General features: G+C 33.3%; 1 pseudogene; it reads right to left on the reverse strand.

Annotated features, from left to right (window-relative positions):
- Positions 1–765: 765 nt before the first annotated feature.
- On the reverse strand, positions 766–19,803 carry LOC149542980 (chaperone protein ClpC2, chloroplastic pseudogene; annotated as a pseudogene).
- Positions 19,804–20,573: the final 770 nt, after the last annotated feature.

A 20,573-nucleotide genomic window follows, 5' to 3' on the forward strand; every position in this document is an offset into this window, starting at 1 on the left:
CAAAATCTACTCGCAATTACCTATACTTAGTATCACTATAGATTTGGAGAGAGAATCAATGAATATTTAACAGGGAATATACATGAACTTCACATATTAAAGGAGGGGTTGGCAGTGACTAGGAGTGTTAATAATAAGGAAAGAAGAAGGCACACACTCAACACCAACTAGTATTGGCAAAATAAGGGGATATATTATAGTCAATACCCAACACCAGAATGAGCAAGAAGTTAATTGATACATATAGAACCAGTTAAACACCTTATCATAGTCATCTAGTTAGCAGATGTAATATCCATTCAACATCACACAATGATTCATTTTGGTGTTGGTCTCAATTCTCGAGGCACGTATTTTCATTGTTGAGCATACACATCTAATAGACAAGGAATTAGAAATTAATGAACTAACAGAATAGATTATTACATATTCAATGCATCTATTAAGTTCCTAAAACATCCACCTGATAACGGAGGAAAGGAGTTCATAGTTGGAAATCATCTATGATAAAGAGGGAGGAAACAACAATTTTCTAATCAATTTTCAGTCAGCACATGATTAAGGCAATATACAATAAATGAGGTAATGCCATCTATAAAGAATAAGTAACTACTTATATACAGTCATCAACAAGGAAATTATATAGCAGCGTTATGGACTACAATTATCCCCAAAAATTATAATTATATACCGAGTTATTTTTCTAGAGTAACCAATGACAATGAAGGAGACAACTACCATTAATAGGAATTAGCCATCTCAGTCTTAGCCTTTGATTTCTCTCTCCCTTTTTTTGGTTTTAGTAGCAATTTGTGCCTTCAACTCTATCTCCTAGTCCCAAAGCTCAGTCACCTTTTCAAAGTTGTCACTTCAAAGGACTTCATTATTTTCCTTTGTTATCTATCACGATTCTTTTTCCATCTCTCTAGCCTCCTCAAGAAGTTATGTGTGTCTCAAATGCACTCAAGAACTAGCCTCATCAATCTAATTAATTTCTTTATCATAAAGGAATCGATCATTGATATACTCATTATACAATTGAGTGGTAACAACCAAAGCCTCGTCAGTATAATGTAGATTATGATACATCTCATAGGGTTCATGTAAACCTCCCAAAATCTATATGGCCTCAACAATAGGTTATGGCACTTGAACAGGTTAGAATCTGCTCTCAAGAATTGGATCCTTCTTAATGTATTTTCAGTATTCATCAAGAGTAGTGGATTTAATGCACTATAGCTCACCACGTACAAGGGTTGGATTCAAAATACTAGCAGCATCGATAGCACCTTTTGTAGTACCTTCTCCAATTAAAGTGTGTATTTCATCAATAAAGACAATTTTGTCATTAGTTTTTCATTAATTTCTTCAATCTTTCTTCAAACTCTCTACAGTACTTAGTCCCAGCCATAAGCAAGCCCACATCTAAAGTGATCACCCTTTTTCCCTCAATTATTTCTAGAACATCTGCAGATGCAAATTTTTTATGCAAGACCTAATAATAGCCATCTTTTCTAATGCCTAGCTCACCAATAAGAAATGGATTATTCTTAGTATGACATCCTAATATTTGAGTAACACATTCTATATGTGGTTGCCTTCCAACCATCTCTTCTACCAAATTTGTCGAATTTGTCTCATACTCCTATAATGTAGATGTAATGTTGCTACTACCAACACCACCTCCTTCGAAAGGAACAACTTATACACTTTCTCCTATCAAGTAAATTGTTTGAGTGTAGATGTTGGTTGGGTCTGCTGCAAGCTTTTCAAGGACACTAGCGGCAACACTTTCTCCCTCCTTGAGGAATAACAAAAGTAAATGCTCAAACCCTATATAGTTGTGCCCAAGATGTTGAGCTTCCCCTAATGCCAGTTCTAGTACATGTTTTTCTCTAGTGGTGAAAGGAATTTCCACACCAATAAAACTAGTACCCATGCCAATAATTTTCTCAACTTCAAATTGACCCTCCTTGAGATTTATTCCAATCACTTTCAACAACATGTTTACAATGCATGTCCCTTCACCAATAAGACCTAACAATTCTACTATGTTCCTACTTGGTTGTGTCCAAGGCATTGTGATTCCTCTTGAGAAAGAACTATCACCTTAATAAAAAAATTAATATAGAGCTCAAACATAACCACAACCACCCCTCAATTTCCTTGTCTCTTTGTACTTGGAAGAGATATTGTTGCTCGGAAGTTTCTTTTTTAAGGAAAACCTATAGTGCCAATTGATGTCATATGATCTAATGAACACAACCCTGACATGTTAAGTGTCTTGGCATATCTTAAGGTGTTACAAATCTTTACACCCTATTTTGACCGATATGATGCCTTAATTTGACATTGTTTAGCACTTATTATACTAGTTGATATGATAGTTGATTGTGCTAGTGCTCTTGCCATCTTTAATGTCCATTGTGCCTATAACCCATTTGGTGAGTTGTACAAAATGTTTTTTTTCTATTAAAGAATAAACTATAAAATGTGATGGCCCCTACCTTAGCTATGGAGTCCCAACAAATTTTAGAATAGTTAAGTTCAAAAAAACCTTGAGAAAGAATAGATAGACAAAATTAGAAAATATTAGTAGATTCCAGGATGAGGTAGAAGCCCTCCCACAAATGAAGTTTCTAGGAATCAATTAATTGATATTGTAGTACTAAACTTATTCATTAATTAACTAGAATAAGGAATGTATCTTTTAGTGCAAGAAAAAATTCCAGAACAATTACTAAATTGCCAATTTTCATCATTAGGTTTCACATAAACTCTTACTTCGGAAACAAAAATCTAGTTTTTGTGTTTAGTAATTTGTCCAATGTACATTTTTATACTAAAAAAAGTGTAATCTCTAGAGGAATGTGGATAGGGATGGCAACTTGAATGGTGAAAGTTCGACAAATTCTCACAAATCTCAATATATGGACATAGAATACAATTTAAAAATTGGACACCAATTTATTCTCCAAATTAGGGAGACATAAAATATAAAGGCTATTGTCTGTTTGCCTTGTATCACAACAACAACTCAATCTTTAATTTGAATATTCTTCTTTGCTTATAAGCTAGCTCAAGAAGTTCAAGAAAATATTTAAAAATAAACAATAATGGTGGTAGAAGAAATAACCAATCTCAAACATTGAAAGTTCACAATGTTTTTACAAATTTTTCCATTTTTGGGTTAATGATATTGTAGATCAGCCAACATACTTCCATTGGAGTTGCATTCTACTCCACCCAAAAGGAATGGGAAAAAGAGGAATGCTCAAATACAATTTAAACCTTGTACCTAAGCTGAAAGAGTTAGATGTGATACAGTTTTACCTACAAACTCAAACAAGGATCCATATCATTACTGGAAATACTATATATTATAGTATTCTATGAGTCCTGAAAGCAGTATTCTATCAGACATCATTTTGATACAATCTCTTTTATAAAGTACTTAAAAAAACAAATTAGAATGTCAATTTTTACTTCCATTATCAGTTGTACAGTCTAGTTTGTGAGTGATTTGTATGTCCCTCTTGGCTCTTCCACCCAAGACTTGTAATAATTTAAATTAATAATGTGTGTTGTTAACACTTTATTTATATATTTTTAAATAGAACTAATATTAGTTAATTTCAAAACTAAAACTTAAAATTTATCTAGAGCACCTATCACATAGACAAAAAGCTACAAGATCAAGTGATGTGTGATTCTATCAATGAAATAAAATATGAATTTTTACTAAAGTATTATGGGTGTATAGGATAGTCAGATAATATATGCAAATTATCAAGTATTTATTTATCTACTATTGTAACAATTGAATAAGGGGTCAATCATTACATATTAGAATTCCTAGCAACCAGATCTTATGGAAGACTATCCTTAGTGGTTAAACTTAATTTCTGTGCAACCATGCTTTGGCATTGATTTGTATTGCAGTGATTATTTTCTTATTCCTACATAGAATGTGAGATTATTGAATGCTAGATTCTATAGTATAAAGTGAGATTGAATTAGTTTCTTTGCAAGAATCATGTTATAAATTGTATTGAATGATTGATATGTTGAATAGATTATATATTTATTTTATTTGAATAAAATTGGGAAACCTAGATCATTGTTGGCATTAAGTTAGTATTGCCATTAGTGACAACAGTTATCCATATCAGTATAGCTACTGAGCTCAGCACTTAATTCTCTACTCTCACTGAGCATTCCAGTATTAACCAAGCTTTGAAGAATTCAGCAGTTTACACTAAGCAAACAGTGGCTACCGAGCGAATATAGGCAATATGAAGATCAACATTGTCTACTGAGCTTCACAATGTCTACCAAGAAGTAAGCTTGTGTCATGCAGATTCTGTGTAAACTGAGCATTGGGAGAATTAGTGTTTACCGAGTGAAGCAAGGTAAACTCAATATCTACCGAGTGACACTACATCTACTGAGTCACCAGTGGTCACTAAGTTCAAAATTACATTGAGTGATTAGTATGGATCGAGCCTTCACTTCTACTGAGTGCATGATGATGCTGAGTAATGCAGTGAATGCCATGTATCAGAAGGTCACCGAGTCAGTTCAATAAACTCGAGTTATTTACTATTGGGCCAACTTTGTCATGTATTTGTTCACTTGTACTTTGGCCGACCTTGTAGATTTGTAAATTTGAAAGGTATATATGTAAGGTGTATTGTAAGATATAATATGTATGAAGAGATAGCAAAGTAATAAGAAGTATATGCAAAAGATTATCAATAGCAGTTCAAGGAACACAGCAAGGTCAATACAGAGGCAAAAAAGTTATATTTATCACATGAGGTGATCAGTGCAAAAAGGATCTTATCAGCAATCAGTTGTAAGCAAATCTATTGCTTCATCTTAACAGGTGAATCAATTTTCTAAATCCTCTAACAAGGTAGACTTAACGTCTTTGTACAAATCTCTTAACTAAGTGCATACTTCATTGTATGTTTGCAAAACCTCTAACAAGGTGGACCTAGCAATCCTTTGTGCTCCTAATAGGGCAGATCACCAAAAGTGGTCAATGTAAGCCTTAATAGGCCAACTTTATGTTGCAGTATTGAAGTTTTGTGGGTATCATCCCAACCCCAATTTTACTTTCTATGTGGAAGGTTTTTGGGTCACCAAAATATTGTGTTCTTTTCTGTGATGAATGTTTTAACTTTCAATATTAATGCATACAGTAGCATAGATTAGTTTGTGACTAATTCAAAAGAAGAATTTAAGGTTACTAATTCACCCCTCCCCTCTCAATAACCTATCATATATTGAATATTTCCAACAATCATATCACAGATTTGATTCTTCTTTAGTAAGTATTCACACCCCACTTGGAACTCTAGATCTAAAAATGGTTTGCAGCCTGATGAACATTAGGGAATGGTTTGTAGCTTGATGAACCCTATGGAGCATTTCAATAATATTTTAGTATTAATTAGATTTGATAAATGGATGCTCGTCTCTATTTCAAAAAATTCATGTGAGAATTTTTAACCTTATAAAAGTTTGCCCCAAAATAATATTTTGTTTTTTGATCTAGGATCATCGAACAATTACACAAAATTGGGTTGGTATATGTCAGATGATCTAAAAATGGGAGAAAATTGCAATGATAACCATGGGGAAAACTAAACCTTGAAGTTTGATAATTGGTTACAATCCATACAATAATAATGGTGAAATGATGGTTGTTAGATTTTTTTTCCCTATGGGTGTGAATTTCTTCAATAATCATAGATTCACCAAGATTTTATAGAATTTTCATATAATTGGAAAAGAATTGTCAATACAAACTGATATTTTTGCCTTTCAAATTAAAAGTTTATGCCAACAACATTACTTTTTCACCAAAAAATAATATAGGATTCACCAAGGTTTTATACCATTTCCCGTGAGGAGTCTCTTAAATTTTTCCATGCCCCTTATTTTGTGTCTCCACCTTCATGGATGAAAAAATAGACATGATATTCGGTGATAGCTAACCCAAACATAAAAGTAATAACGATGATGATAACAAATAGAGTAGGTGAAGAATATGTGATATCCTCAAAGACAAGAGAGAAAATAAGTAGAAGACTCCCCAAGTATGATAAAATTTCCCCAATGCAAGTAATGAAGCCACGTGAATGAGATTGAGAGTAAAAAATGTTATATAACTTAGGGGAATCAATTATTTCCAATAATCTCACAATCCCTTCAAACATTTAATCAACATCAAAACAACATAAACATTAATAACAATATATTTAGTATATCAAATTAGTTAGTAGACATATCCTACATAAAACTTAACTCATACATCAACTTCTTTCCAAATTTTTATCAAACCATTCCTTGCATTACAAATTGTCGATAAACTTCTAGTTATTACCTAGTGATAATTTAGTTATTACCAAGTTGCAATAAACTATAAAAACATGTAAATCAACTTGCAACACAAATAGCATTCACACAATTTTGACACCAATATTTAACATGGAAACCTTATTAAAGGAAAAGCCACCTAGGACTAACAACCTAAAAGTTTCACTCTTTTGAAGTGATCTCTATTAGGAGACTACCTTGTTAAAGGTTACATACACTTTGTTGAAGTTACCTTGTTAGAGGATTTCACCAAAATATCATTTAGACATTATCACTCCCTATCTAGGACCAAAAAGAGTGCCCTGATTTAAAGGACTTACAAACACCATTGATTGATGGTACCATATAGGATTTCATAGACTTGGTAGGTCCACTCAATGCTTCCAACATTTTTTGCTACAATGGTTGAACTATAAAAGTATAAAGAGATCTGTAAGAATATCAACTACCTTTGCTTGATTAGATTTTAGTTCTTGCTCTTTCTTTGTCTTTTATGCACTTAGTTGATTATGCATAATACAAACTTCTTTATCTGTTCTTTGTTATGCTTGGCTCACTTGGCTCTTTTCTCTTTTAACAACTTCTCTCTACACATCAACTTTAAATTAGTTCTTTAACTCTAACATCAACTTTGAATCAACTTAGCAGATCAGCAAATCAAAACCCTAAACTGTTATTTTTCCTCTTTAAATAAATTACTCAATGCTTCCAAATCCTTCCATCTTTTACAACTTAAAAAAAATCATTGATCTTAGGTTTACAACTGACTTCCTTCCTACAAAAAATTTAAACACATAGAAAATACAATTTTACATAGAACTTTGTATCCATCCTTATCCTTCTTCAATTTCCTTTGTCAAATCCTTCTTGATTTTTCTCCATCGTTGGTCTTGCAACAAACTTTGACTTGTGCAATAGACCTTCTAACTTTCCAAATTTCCATCAAAAATTAGCCTCAGATTCCAACTTCTCAAACTTGTCCATTTGGCTATCACTCAGTAAAGTTTACATTTACTCAAAAAACATAAAACTTGGGTAATATTTACTTGATTGGGAAATATTGTGTTCTTCATTCCTCTTTGTAATCACTTGAGAAATAGTGTGGTCACTAGATGAATATAGTCTCCCTTCATTAACCTTGTGACTTGTCTAAGCTTGTGAACTTCAACATATTACAATAATACATGATTGTAAAACAGGCAAAGCAATATTACATGATCATTGTCCAACACCTTCAAGCACCCATTAAATACCTTACATATCAATGTTGTCTTCATCATATTTTCTTCAAATCCTTTTCAACAATCAAATGATATGGTACTTTCCTAAGTTGGCATAACGTATAACTAATTAAGACTTTGACATCAATAAAAATATAAAAATTGATATTACTCTTTTACATACATTCATAGCATCATCAATTACAATATCAGTTGGGGCTAACACAAAAATGGTGGAAAGCCTACAAAAAAGTGGAGATATGGATGTAGATGATTGTGAATAGAGATAAAATTATGAAAATGAAAGCTTAAGAATTTGAATAAGTATTGAAAGAGAAGAAAGATGACATGTAAAAGAGATTTTTAAAAAAGTTAGATGGAAATTCTGTAAGGAAAGCCATCATTTTTGCTATTAGGAATGTAAGGTGGTAGGTTTGTAACACTCAAATGACTCTCTACACATCTACAAATTTGTGAGGTGAGTGTGCTACGTGAATGTCTCTATGGTACACATGTGTATGTAGCCATGGTTACTTATTTGTGTTAGGTTTTGACTAAATAATAAGTTGGAAATTAACATGGAAGGGTGATGGTGGTAGAATTGTCTTGGACTAAAGGGAGACAAAGTGTGGAAATGATCTTTATAAGGGGTTATAAATTTAATGCCCTTGTATTTTTTCCCCACTTTAATGAGCATATCATATATCAAGAGATATGTGAAGATAAAGTAAGATAACTTCCATAACTTACTTATGGAGAAATTTATCATGTAGGTTTTCCCCCAATTAAGAATCCTTGCTATGACGTTAAGATGGATTTAGCATGGCAATTAAGATCTTTGATAAGTACCTTGATATAGTTGATAAGTTGTGCTATACCAAGTCATATGATAGGGTGATTTTGGATGGTTCTCTAACATGTGTAGTGAATTCTAGATATGAATGTGGTATGGAGGCTTTGATAATGCACTGATAAGTGTGGAAAATGGAAGATAGGCATGTGATAGGGCGACTTAGACAAGGTGTACCAACATGTATAATAACATTGAGCTATATATGAATGTAATAGGGAGGCCTAGACATGGTGTGATGGCATGTATATCATTGAGATAGATGTGCATGTAATAAGACAACTTAAGATCATTGTCAATAAACGTAGCACTAAGGTAGATAAGAATATGAGAGTGAAATACCTAAGATATATGTGGTGGTTTAGTCCCCACTAAGGAAAGTAGTGTTGAAATTCATGAGTTTTAAAGAATGATCCTATGGTGTAGAGACCTATTAGTGGAAATAAATAAGAGATGCATAAATACAACCCTTATATGGGATAAGACATGCTTCTCAAAAGAGAGCATAGCTCATCTAGGAAAGGTTGAAAGGATATGATAGTAACATCACATCCTTGCACAAAGACATAAGGGGATCCATTAGGATTTTCCTAACAACCCATAAGCAAGGACAAACATTACTCTCATGGGATATATCATCACCTCCATCCATGAAACATATACAAATATCAAGAAGAGAACATGAAGACAAAATTAATTTTTTAGGTTATCAAAAAGTGATGTCTAAATGTCCCCAATATGTTTCATCATCCCCAAATTTGAAAGTCAAAGACATGACACAAAGAACAATGAGATGATGGATAAAAGTAGCTTTATATTATAAAACCTCTCATTTCTAAGGTACAAGGGTCCTCCAAGAGGGAATAACAATAACATGTTCATGTACCAAGGGACAGATATGAATACACACTAACCTACAAATGCACAATAGTTCCAACCTTCATAGGTCATCTATTTGTATATCATCATCCTCTTAATGTTGATAATACTATGAGAGAGGTTGAAATTGCAACAAAATGATTACCAAGGTAGTTATAGGCACCTTGCCAATAACCAAGACAAGATATGAGGCACCAAAAATAACATCATCCAAAATCTTGGTTGTGGAAAGTGAAAAGGATTAGGTGAAGATCATTGTCAATGCTAGAATATCATCTATATAATCAAATATATAAGCATCAACACTTGCTGGAGATTCCTGTAGAATGATTGATGAAGAAGTATCTCCATCAACCTCAATTAAGGGGATGTAGACAAACTTAGAAGAAGCTTGAGCTATTTTTACAATGAGAACATATGCATAGAGTGGGTCCTTAAGAGCAGACTTGTAATGTCTAAACTCTAGGATCAAACCTAGCTCAAGATTGTGCTTGCAAGATAGAGGTGTAGTCATCTCATCCATTGTGGTTAACTTCAGGATATCTAGGAAGATAGAATGGTGATGGTGGGAAGGTGAGATAGAGGGATCAGACATGAACATTCTTGGGACAACTTGTGTATGAAACATTCTCATAGTTCAAATAACAGAGGGATATCAGGAAGCAAGGTGATAAGTGGTGGCTCCTATGGTAGAGAGATAAAAACTTAGACCCACTTGGGGTAAGGTTTAATGCTTACTCTTGATGTAGTAGAAATTTTAACAAAAGTGGAAGATGGTTGAGAAGTAGCTAGAACAAGAATAGAGATAGAGGAAGATGTTAAAGCAAGAGTAGATGAAGGCCTTAAAGATGCACTCTCTATCTATTAAGTGACCTCTCTAGTTAGGGCCCTCTCTAACCTATGTTTCTCATGCCCATGCATATTCTAGTTCTAGTGTAACTGGGGTCCATGATAAGGAGCTTGTGTAAGAGAAACATCATATTTCTCTATGAGTTGTGTTAGCCCCGACTGAGATTGTAATTGATGATGTTATGAATATATGTAAAATAGACATATTAGTTGTTATATTGTCATTGATGTCAAAGTCTTAATTGGATAGAAATAATGTTATCTTAGGAAAGTATGATATCATTTTATTGATGAAGAGGATTTGAAGGAAGTATGATGAAGTTAGAGTTGATGTGTAAGGTTTTCAATGGGTACTTGAATGAGTTAGCCAATGATTATGTAATATTGGTTTGATTATTTTACAATCATGTATGGTTGCAATATGTTGAAGATCATAAGCTTAACTGAGTCACAAGGTTAATGAAAGGAGACTATATTCATTGAGTGACTATAGTATTGCCTGAGTAATTGTAAAGAGGAATGAAGAACATAGTGTTTCCCAAGAAAGTCAATGTTAACTGAGTTATATGTTTCCCGAGTAAATCTCATGTTTACTAAGTGACATCTAGATCAATAAGATTAAGAAATTGGAATCTGAGGCTAACTTTGATTAAAATTTGGAACGTTCGAGAAGGTCTATTATGAGAGTCAAAGTTTGTTTCAAGATCAATGATGGAGAAAAATAAAGAAGGATCTGACAAAGGAATTTGAAGCAGAATAAGGTTGGACACAAAGTTCAATGTAAAGTTGTATTTTCTATGTGTTTCAATTCATTGTATGAAGGAATTCATTTGTAAACCTAAGATCAATGATTTTATTTGAGTGAAAAAAAATGGAAGGATTTGGACGCACTAAGAATCTATTTAAGGAGGAGAAAATGACAATTTTAGGTTGTTGGTTCAAAGTGGATTGTGATTTTAGTGTGATGTTGTTTGAGAGTTGATGAAGTTGAAAGAGATATGATTGATAGTTGCTATGGAATGTGAAGTTTTTGGAAGGAATGCAAGAAGAAGTAATTAAGCCTATCACTATTTACTATGATAATAGAAGTGTTATAAATATATCAAAAAGCTCAATGATGCATGCAAAGACAAAGCACATATCTATCAAGTATCATTACTTGAGCGAGCAAGCACAAGAAAAATAAGTGAGGCTTGAGTATGTAAAGTCTAAAGAGAAAATTATTGATATATTCACCAATTCATTACCCAAGGATGCTTTTGAGTATTTAAGAGGTAAAATGGGGGTCCTCCCCCTATCCAACATTCACTAAGTAAAGTTACATGATATATCAATTCATGAAGGAATTGAAATAAATTATGGAGTTGATGAAGAAGTGATCACACTTTTGGAGAATTTATGAAGTTGTGAAGTTAACTGTGATGTATTTGATATAATCTATACATGCAAGGTACATAGGTAATTACAAGGTTTTATAAGTTTCGCATTTTAAATTTATACTAACCTTTGGCATTGATGTCAAAGAGGGAGAATAACCTAAAAAGGGGGAGATAACCAAGAAGATGCATAGAGGGGGACAACATATCCAAAGGGAAGAATATGTCAAATGATGCATATAACCAAAAAGGAGAGAGAAAACAAAGGAGAGAATATGTTGAATAAAGATAATAATCAAATGAACAAGAGATCATAATCAAAGGGGGAGCAATGTTGATGAAGTTGAAGTTTTGTTGATGCTAAAGATAAAGACCGAGTAACAATTTGATGAACCATAATTGTAAAGTTGTGTTGCTAACAATGCATACATTTGATTATCTTATGTAACATTTTAGAATGTAAAATCGTATCTTATGTGTTACCGTCAATGCCAAAGGGGGAGATTGTTAGCCCCAACTCATATTGTAATTGATGATGATATGAGCATATGTAAAAGAGTCATATTAGTTGTTATGTTGTCATTGATGTCAAAGTCTTAATTGATTAGACATTATGCTAACTTGGGAAAGTAGCATATCATTTGATTGATGAAGGGGATTTGAAAAAAAAATGACCAAGTTAGATTTTATGTGTAAGGTATTCGAGGGGTATTATGAATTGGACAATGCTTATGTTATATTGGTTTGATTATTTTACAATTATGTATTGTTGCAATATATTGAAGATCACAATCTTAGTTGATGCACGAGGTTTATGAAGGGAGAATGTATTTATCAAGTGACTACATTATTTCCTGAGTAGTTGTAAATAGGAATAAAGAATGATGTTTGCCTAAGCAAGTCAATGTTAACTATCTTAAATGTTGCCTGAGTAAATATATTATTTATCAAGTGATAACAAGATGAATAAGATTGAGAAATTGGAGTTTGAGGCTGACTTTTGATGGAAATTTGGAAATTTTGAAAAGGTCTATTGTGAGAGTCAAAGTTTGTTGCAAGATCAACAATGGAGAAAAACTAAGAAGGATTTGACAAAGGAATTTGAATAAGGATAAGGATGGACACAAATTTCTATGTAAAGTTATATTTTATATGTGCCTAAATTCATTGTATGAAGGAATTCAATTGTAAGCCTAAGATCAAAAATTTTGTTTAAGTGGAAAAAGATGGAAGGATTTGGAAGTAGCGAGAAATCTATTTGAGGAGAAAATGATAATTTTAGGTTGTGTGTTCAAAGTGGATGATGATTTCAATGTGGTGTTTTTTGAGAGTTGATGAAGCTGAAAGATATATGATTGAAAATTGATGTGGAATGCAAAGTTGTTGAAGGAGAAGAGAGCCAAGCGAACCAAGCCAAGAAGAGAAAAGAAAAAGAAGTTATTGAGTGATTAAAAGATAGAGATAGAGAAAGAATAGAGATCTGATCAAGAAAAGGTAGTTGATATATCTTATAGATCACTTTATATTGTTTACAGTTTAACCATTGTAGCATAAAATCTTGAAGCATCGAGTGGACCTAACAAGTCTATGAAATCCTATATGGTAACATCCATTAGTTGAGTTTGTAAGTCCTTTAAATCAAGCCATAATTTTTGGTCCTAGAGAAGGAGTGATAAAGGCCAGATGATGTTTGATGAAATACTCTATCAAGGTCACTTTAACAAAGTATATGTAACCTTTAACAAGGTAGTCTCCTAACAAAGATCACTTCATGGGAGTAAAATTTCCAGGTTGTCTATCCCAGGTGGTGTTTTTCTTAACAGAGTTTCCATGTTAAATATGTGTGTCAAAATTGTGTGAATGTTATTTGTGTTTCAAGTTAATTTACACTTTTTTACAATTTACTGCAACTCAATAATAACTAATTTATTGCTAGGTAATAACTAGAATTTTACTAATAGTTGGTAATGCAAGGAACAATTTGATAAAAGTTTGAGAAGCAATTGATTTATGAGTTAAGTTTTATGTTGGATATGTCTACTGAGTGATTGGATGTATTGAATTCATTGTTGTTAATGTTTATGTTCTTTTGGTGGTGAGGAAATATTTAAGGGACTACAAAATAATTGGACATAACTAATTCACCGCCCCCTCTTAGTTATCTAATAGGTTGGACCTATTGTGCCATGAAAGGTACACTAATAGAATGGGAGTGGAGTTGTATCTTGATGCACTAGAGACTCAATTACAGGTGGCCTCCTTTTTTCCCTACAAGCAATTCGGGGAACACAAGGAGACCTCGAATGGTATGTACAATGGGTGATGGTGTAGTTTTATGAGGCTTCCTTACCTAACCATAGACATGAAGCGAGGAATGCCTGAGATGATGGGAATGACATGTAAAAGATATACCTTATATTTGGGAAACATCGGTGCCTTTCTTTTGTCTTCATGTGAAGAGGATATGAGAATTCTAGGCACTAGTGAGGGTTATAAAACCTTAGGCAATATAGGAGGCTTCTAACATAGAGTGTGTTTCTTTTGGGATCGTATTGAAGGAGTCAACATAGGAGCATCTTGAGCCTCATAATAGAGAGGGACACCTTAGGTAGGCATAGCATACAATCTCATCTACCAAACTTGTATACCAGATAAGTTAGGAATGTGATAGCTTTCCAATGACACAGGGGCCTGATAACCTTAGGCCAAAAGTGATCTAGAGAAAAGCCACCACATGACACCAATGGGTTGTAGCCAGTTTCCTAGATCATATGGATCATATCTTCATGGGGGAAACTTCATACACTCATGAATCACTAATGGGAAAATCCCCATAGATGTCATCCAGGGGATGCCCAACTTGATCATGAAAAGGTCTATTTTAGGGATTATGATGAAAGTAGTGGAAACAACCTTGGGCCCCACCTAAATGGTTAAGGTGGTATATCCCAAGGGAGGTAGGGACATATCATCATCCATACCACTAACAACATCATGTGGTCATCATACTTCCTATAGTTTATCCCATTTATGAAGAGTGTCATCTATGTGATGATAAAAACATGACTTGAGGGATCCATGAAGACACTCTTGACAGTTAAGTTGTTAATAAAAGTTGTAACATAGAGAGGAGAAATATCTACATTACAAGGTTCATCCAAATGCATGAAAGAGATAGTTGTTTTAGGTACTCTTTGGGGTTACAGAGATGCAAGTGTGGTGATCACCATCATATGATGTAAATATCACAATACCTTTTAAGTAAGGTTTTGGTTCATGTCAAGTTCAAAAAAATATGGAGGAGGAAATCATGCACCAACACAGAGACTGGTTAAAGTATCAAGGGATACACCATTCCCTTCTAATCACCTCAATTAGATGGAAAAGAGTGTTAGGAAGGTTGAACTCTAAATTGTAGATATCCTCTTAGTCAAGGAGTTTGATGAGATGCATTGATGAACAAATGATGATTACCTTAAATTCAACTATGTGATTGTGATATAATTACCTTTTAATGGACTAAGATCAAAAGATGTAGTTATATGTCTAGTGTGTGTGATTTATGTGTTTGGATGAAGTGATGTGAGTGTTTTGATTATAAAAATTAAAAATGATAGTGATTATGAAAAAATTATAAAAATCTTAGGCTCACCATATTGGACTACAATGCAACCCAAAGGAATACAACACGACCAAGGAGCAGTAGCATGACGTTCTTGCGTCCCATATAGACAGAGTACATAAGTCACAAAGCAAAGATGAAAAGAAAGTACAAAAAATAAAAACCAAACTAATTGTTAGGAATGAATGAAAGCATGTAATGTAAAAGAGATGGATGAAGTTTCTCTAAGTACTCAAAATGAACAAAAAGTAACAACTATAGATTTTAATCAATACTAAGTATATGTGTTTGTATAAATAAAATTACAAAGAAGAGGTGAGAAATATGGAGTTGAATTCGAAGGTTGATGTTGTGTTCCAAGTGAAATCCTTTGAAATCTATTAAACTTGCACATATGTAAAGAAAGGAAATTATTAGGGCCATTTGAGAGGCTTGTCTTAGTTAAATCCCTACTTCAGTTCCTCCACCTCCATGGATGACCAAATAGACATGATATAATTGAAAGATAACCAATAAAAATAAGTAGTGGCAATGATAATTGAAAATATAAAAGATGAAGAAAATGTGATATGTTTAAAGAAAATATATTAGGGAAGTAGAAGAATCCCTAAGTATGATAAAAACACCCCAATGCGAGTAATGCATCCTTGTGGATGAGCTTGCCAATACAAAAATGGTAAAATAACAAAGTGGAGATATGTATAAAAAATGGTTGTAGATGACTATGTTGAGAGAAAATTTTGAATATGAAAGCTTGAGAATTTGAATGGGTGTTGAGAGAGTGAGAAGATGGTATGCAAAAGGGTTTTTTAACAAACCTAGATGGAAACCACATGCAAAAATCCATCATTTTGGGTGTTACCAATGCATGGTGGCATGTTTTTAATGCTATAAAGACTTTTCACATCTAAAAATTCGAAAAATCAAGGGTGTCATGCAAATATCTCCATGGTTGACACATGTCTATGGCCATCAAGACTTCTCTACATGGAGTTTCGGCTAAATAATGTGTTACCAAGTTGACATGGAAGGGTGATGGTGGCAGAATTGTGTATTGGACTAAATAGAGGCAAAGTATATGAATGGTCTTTACATGAGTGTATAAATTTTTATGCCATTACAAATCTATGCACGTAGTTCATAGTAATATGTTTTGGATTCTTTTATTGTTTCTATGTTTATTTTCCCTAGACAACTCTCGTATTCCCTTAACAAAGAATTAACTTTGTGAATCTTTTATGTTACTCCTTTATGTATGTTTATGCTTCCTAATTTCTCTCATTTCAAAAAATAACAATTGTTAGGGATCTCAATTGGTATCATTTGATTATGTTGAGTTATTTAGATGATATGTCACTCATAACCATACATGCTCTGTTTGGTCTAGAGACGTGTTTTAGAATTCCAAACTCATAGCAGAGGAGAAAATTCAATAAATAAGGTAGATGCATTGAAGAATAGGCAACCAAACTAAACAAGACATGGTTTTTGTGTCTATTTGAATGCAAAAATAGTTTCATTGTCTTGTTAAGAAAATTATCTACAAGCTCACAACAACCATAATCCACAACATGACACTATAGGACCATAAAATCGGTTAAACATCTAGCATAATATGAGCAATCACCAAACTCAATAAACATACAATAAAAAGTATCTAGTCTACCATGAAATCCAACTAAAAAAAAGAAAGAAACATAAAGTAAAAACTCCCTCTTTAGTTGTGGCTCCCATGTCCTTCTTTCTTCTATACATAATGTAGTTCCAATTGCCTATAATGCACATAATTGAAAGAAAAATCCTATGATGGGATGATTCTATTGATAGTACTAGAAGAGTGATTTGAAGCCTAAGGAATTCTAAAAGATTAAGGAAGGAAGAAGGCTCAACTTATAGCCAGTGTGCAAGAGGAGAGGATTAAATGAGAGGATGGACACTTGTCAATGCAAATGCACAACTTGGCATGATATTCCTTAGGATATCCAAGATGCCAGATGTGAGATTCTATGATGCATGAAAGTCAACATACCTAAAAGTGGAAGAGAATCTACAACGTGCATATGACACCTCAAAGCCCCTTGTAGGATTCTATGATGCATGGAAGTCAACATGGATAAAAGTGGAGGAGGATCTATGACACGTCATGTGACACCTCAAAGCCACTTATAGCCAAGAATTGATGATGATGGAGGCTTAATATAGATATGTGTAAGAAATAAAACATATGGATTACGACATATCTTAGCCAAGTGTAAGGATAGAATCTATGACATAAGGTGTCCATGTGGAAAAATTATGTGGAATATTTGAACTAAAAATCCATATATCCACACAAATGAAAATTAGTAAAATGGGAATTAGAGGTGGAAGAAAAGAACTTAGGAAATTGTGAATTCCCATAGTTTTACAAAGACGAATCAATTAATTAATAAATATCTATTAATTGAGAATGTTAGTTAGGAAGAATGACTAGTAATGCGAGATAAAAATGATTGAAATGGCATAGGACTAGATTTCAGGTTATCTAAAACTATAAGACAAATTAATAATGATTGGCCAATTTTATTAGATAAATGTGACAATATCCTTTGATGAAATGTGACGGTTATGCAGATTGACTAGGATGATGACACATATATTAAAGCCATGATCAAATTGAATGACTAATTAGGATTGATAACATGCCAAAGATATTTGTGATGGTTTAAGCAAATGTAACATTTAACAGATATGGTAAATGCTATAGGATCAAAATTGATTGATAAGGTTGATCATAATAACATCAACTAACATTGTCAATGTTATTAAAATAGTTTGATAATGCCACGATCTAACACTAAGGGACTTGAAAATGTCAATGATTGGATGATAAGAATGACAATTTGACCTAGAACTAAGAGACGTGACAATACTAAGGTCAGATTTGACAGGTTTGATAAGATTTGATAGGTTTCCAAGGTACTAAGAGATACAACAATGCCTAGGGTTGGACAGATGATGATTGAATTGACAAAATTGACATATTTAAAATTGATTATGGTTGATTTAGAACAGTTTTGGGTTGATTTAGGGTGATTCCAAGTTGATTCGGGTGATTTTGAGTTGATTCCAGAAAGTTTGGATAAAATGGGAATCGGTTTCGGAACGATCTACAATTGATTTGAAAGAGGATACAAATTATGAAGAAAATTGTTGAGATATAATCAAATGACAATCAAGTTGGCCAAAAGATCAGAATTAGTTAAATGAGAAAATGGGATGAGTTAGTGCGAAAAAAGGGATGAAACCATATACGTGAATGATTTTTTAGCGTCTATAGACACATTTGTTTTTGTCTTTCATGTTACTTAAAGATGTAACATTTTTAATCACAAATATTTAGCACTTACCATAAGTCATTTAAGCCCAATACTATGTGCTTGGAAATATTTTTTCCCCTGTCATAGGTTGAATACCCCCAATTTCACACAATCTGGGCATTTATGACAAAGCTACAACCCACGACCTCTCCAACAACTCCATTTGTTCAATAAAAAGGGTTCGATAATGTATTACAATATATTTGAAATTCATTGACGACCTTTATTATTTTAATGAATCATTTCAACAATAATCTTATTCAAGTCCCAAAACATTTATCAACTATAAGAAATCTAAACAAAAAATAAAATATCAAATATAAAATTGGACCAACCAGGCAGACAACAAATGTTAAATAAAATTAATTCTTCATTTACTAAATTATATAAACTTATAAAATTACATACAAAAATATTCTCTTACTTAGTTTATCCCAAATGTAGACCTCATCACTAATCTTCTATCAATTTATTCACAAACTTCTAAAGGTTTTCATCTCCAAAAATTTATGTTAATGTAAAAGAATCAACAATTTTATCAAATCCAATCAAATATTTGACATACTCTAAAAATCCTCCCCTTGGTCTTTTATAGCATTCTTTGGAAAAGATCTTTAACATTCCATTTCTTTTGTCTTTCAATTTGAAATAAAGTTTTTTTTTATCAATTAATATTAAGTTGTTTTTGAATTAAATAGCAGACAAAACAAGGGGATGGCCCTTACAAGAGACAAACTAGCCTACAACCAACATATTACCACCAAACAAAAATACCCCTACTATTGCTAATCAAAGCAAAAACATCAAACAAATGATCATAATAAAAGGTTTACATGGCATCTTACTAATATTGCTTGAAATAGTACTACTTAAACTGAATAAGTTTATAAATAAAGGTTGAACCACCTTAAAACATACTGAGTTTAAGAACCAGCAAACCATAAAACAAAAAAAAACAAAAAACCAAGGGGAGTCAATCCTAATTGGGCTTCTTCTCATCCTTCCCTTTAAGGAGGACGTTGGCCCAATCCTTTGCCAGGAAATCAAACAACATTCTGGAGTCCTTGTGAGTCAGGTCCCCCTCTTGGTTTTTCTTCAGAATGTGTAGAGTAGTGGTTGTCACATGTGTCACCTTAATGGTGAACTTTTCCATAAGTCTTACTCTTTCCTCTAGGGCATGCACTCTCTCCCTTAGATCTTTGTCAACCAGCTTAAGAGTCTCCTCAGGAACCTCTTGCTTTCCACTCAAATTACCATCCATTGTGTCCTTGCCAATATCTTACAAAATTGGGGGGTTAGAGATAATCTTATCTTTAGGTATTAGCCTAGCCAGAGAAGATCTTATCATGGGGGAGGGGGGTCTTCCCATCGTATCAGGGAACTAGTCTTGTGTTAGGTCCACGTAATCCATGGTAATAGAAGCAGAGATGTGAGTCATCTCTTTGCTTCCTTTAATCACACCACTCAAGCCAGCCAGATAAGAGTTTGTAATTTCCACTTCCTTCTCCTCCTCATTTCCCAAACCATAGTTCGAAGTCTTTTTTTTATTCTTTGTTTGGGGTGGGCTATCTCTTCAGAATTTGAATCTGAATCCTATGAAGTCGTGGACCTTAACTTCCTTTTGGCATTAGTTTTCACAATTCTACCTGATCTTCACCTTCCACCTCTCACCTCATCATCCAAGTGCTCCAACACCTTCTCCTTCCCTCTCTCTGTTTTCACCTTTCTACTTGGGGGGAAGTCTTCCTCTCTTTAGGGGACCCACTTGGTGAAGGTTGGGGGGTAGGGGCTTTGGGGCCGATAATTCTTACTGGGATGTGGTGGTGACAACAGTTATGGAGAGTCAGGATATCAACTTCCACAGTCTTAGGGGGTAATAGGGCCAAATGGAATTGTTAAAGACAAGACATCAATCCCTAGTGGAGGATAGTATAATTAACCCCTTTTTTCATCTTCTCCTTAACATTAGAAATTGTATCAACTAATTCATGAAACAGGAAAAATAGAAGAGAAATATAATCACAATGACAG

The sequence above is a fragment of the Cupressus sempervirens genome, chromosome 8 (assembly GCF_028749045.1).
Source record: "Cupressus sempervirens isolate cs-2001-9-10 chromosome 8, ASM2874904v1, whole genome shotgun sequence".
Classification (NCBI taxonomy): Eukaryota; Viridiplantae; Streptophyta; class Pinopsida; order Cupressales; family Cupressaceae; genus Cupressus; species Cupressus sempervirens.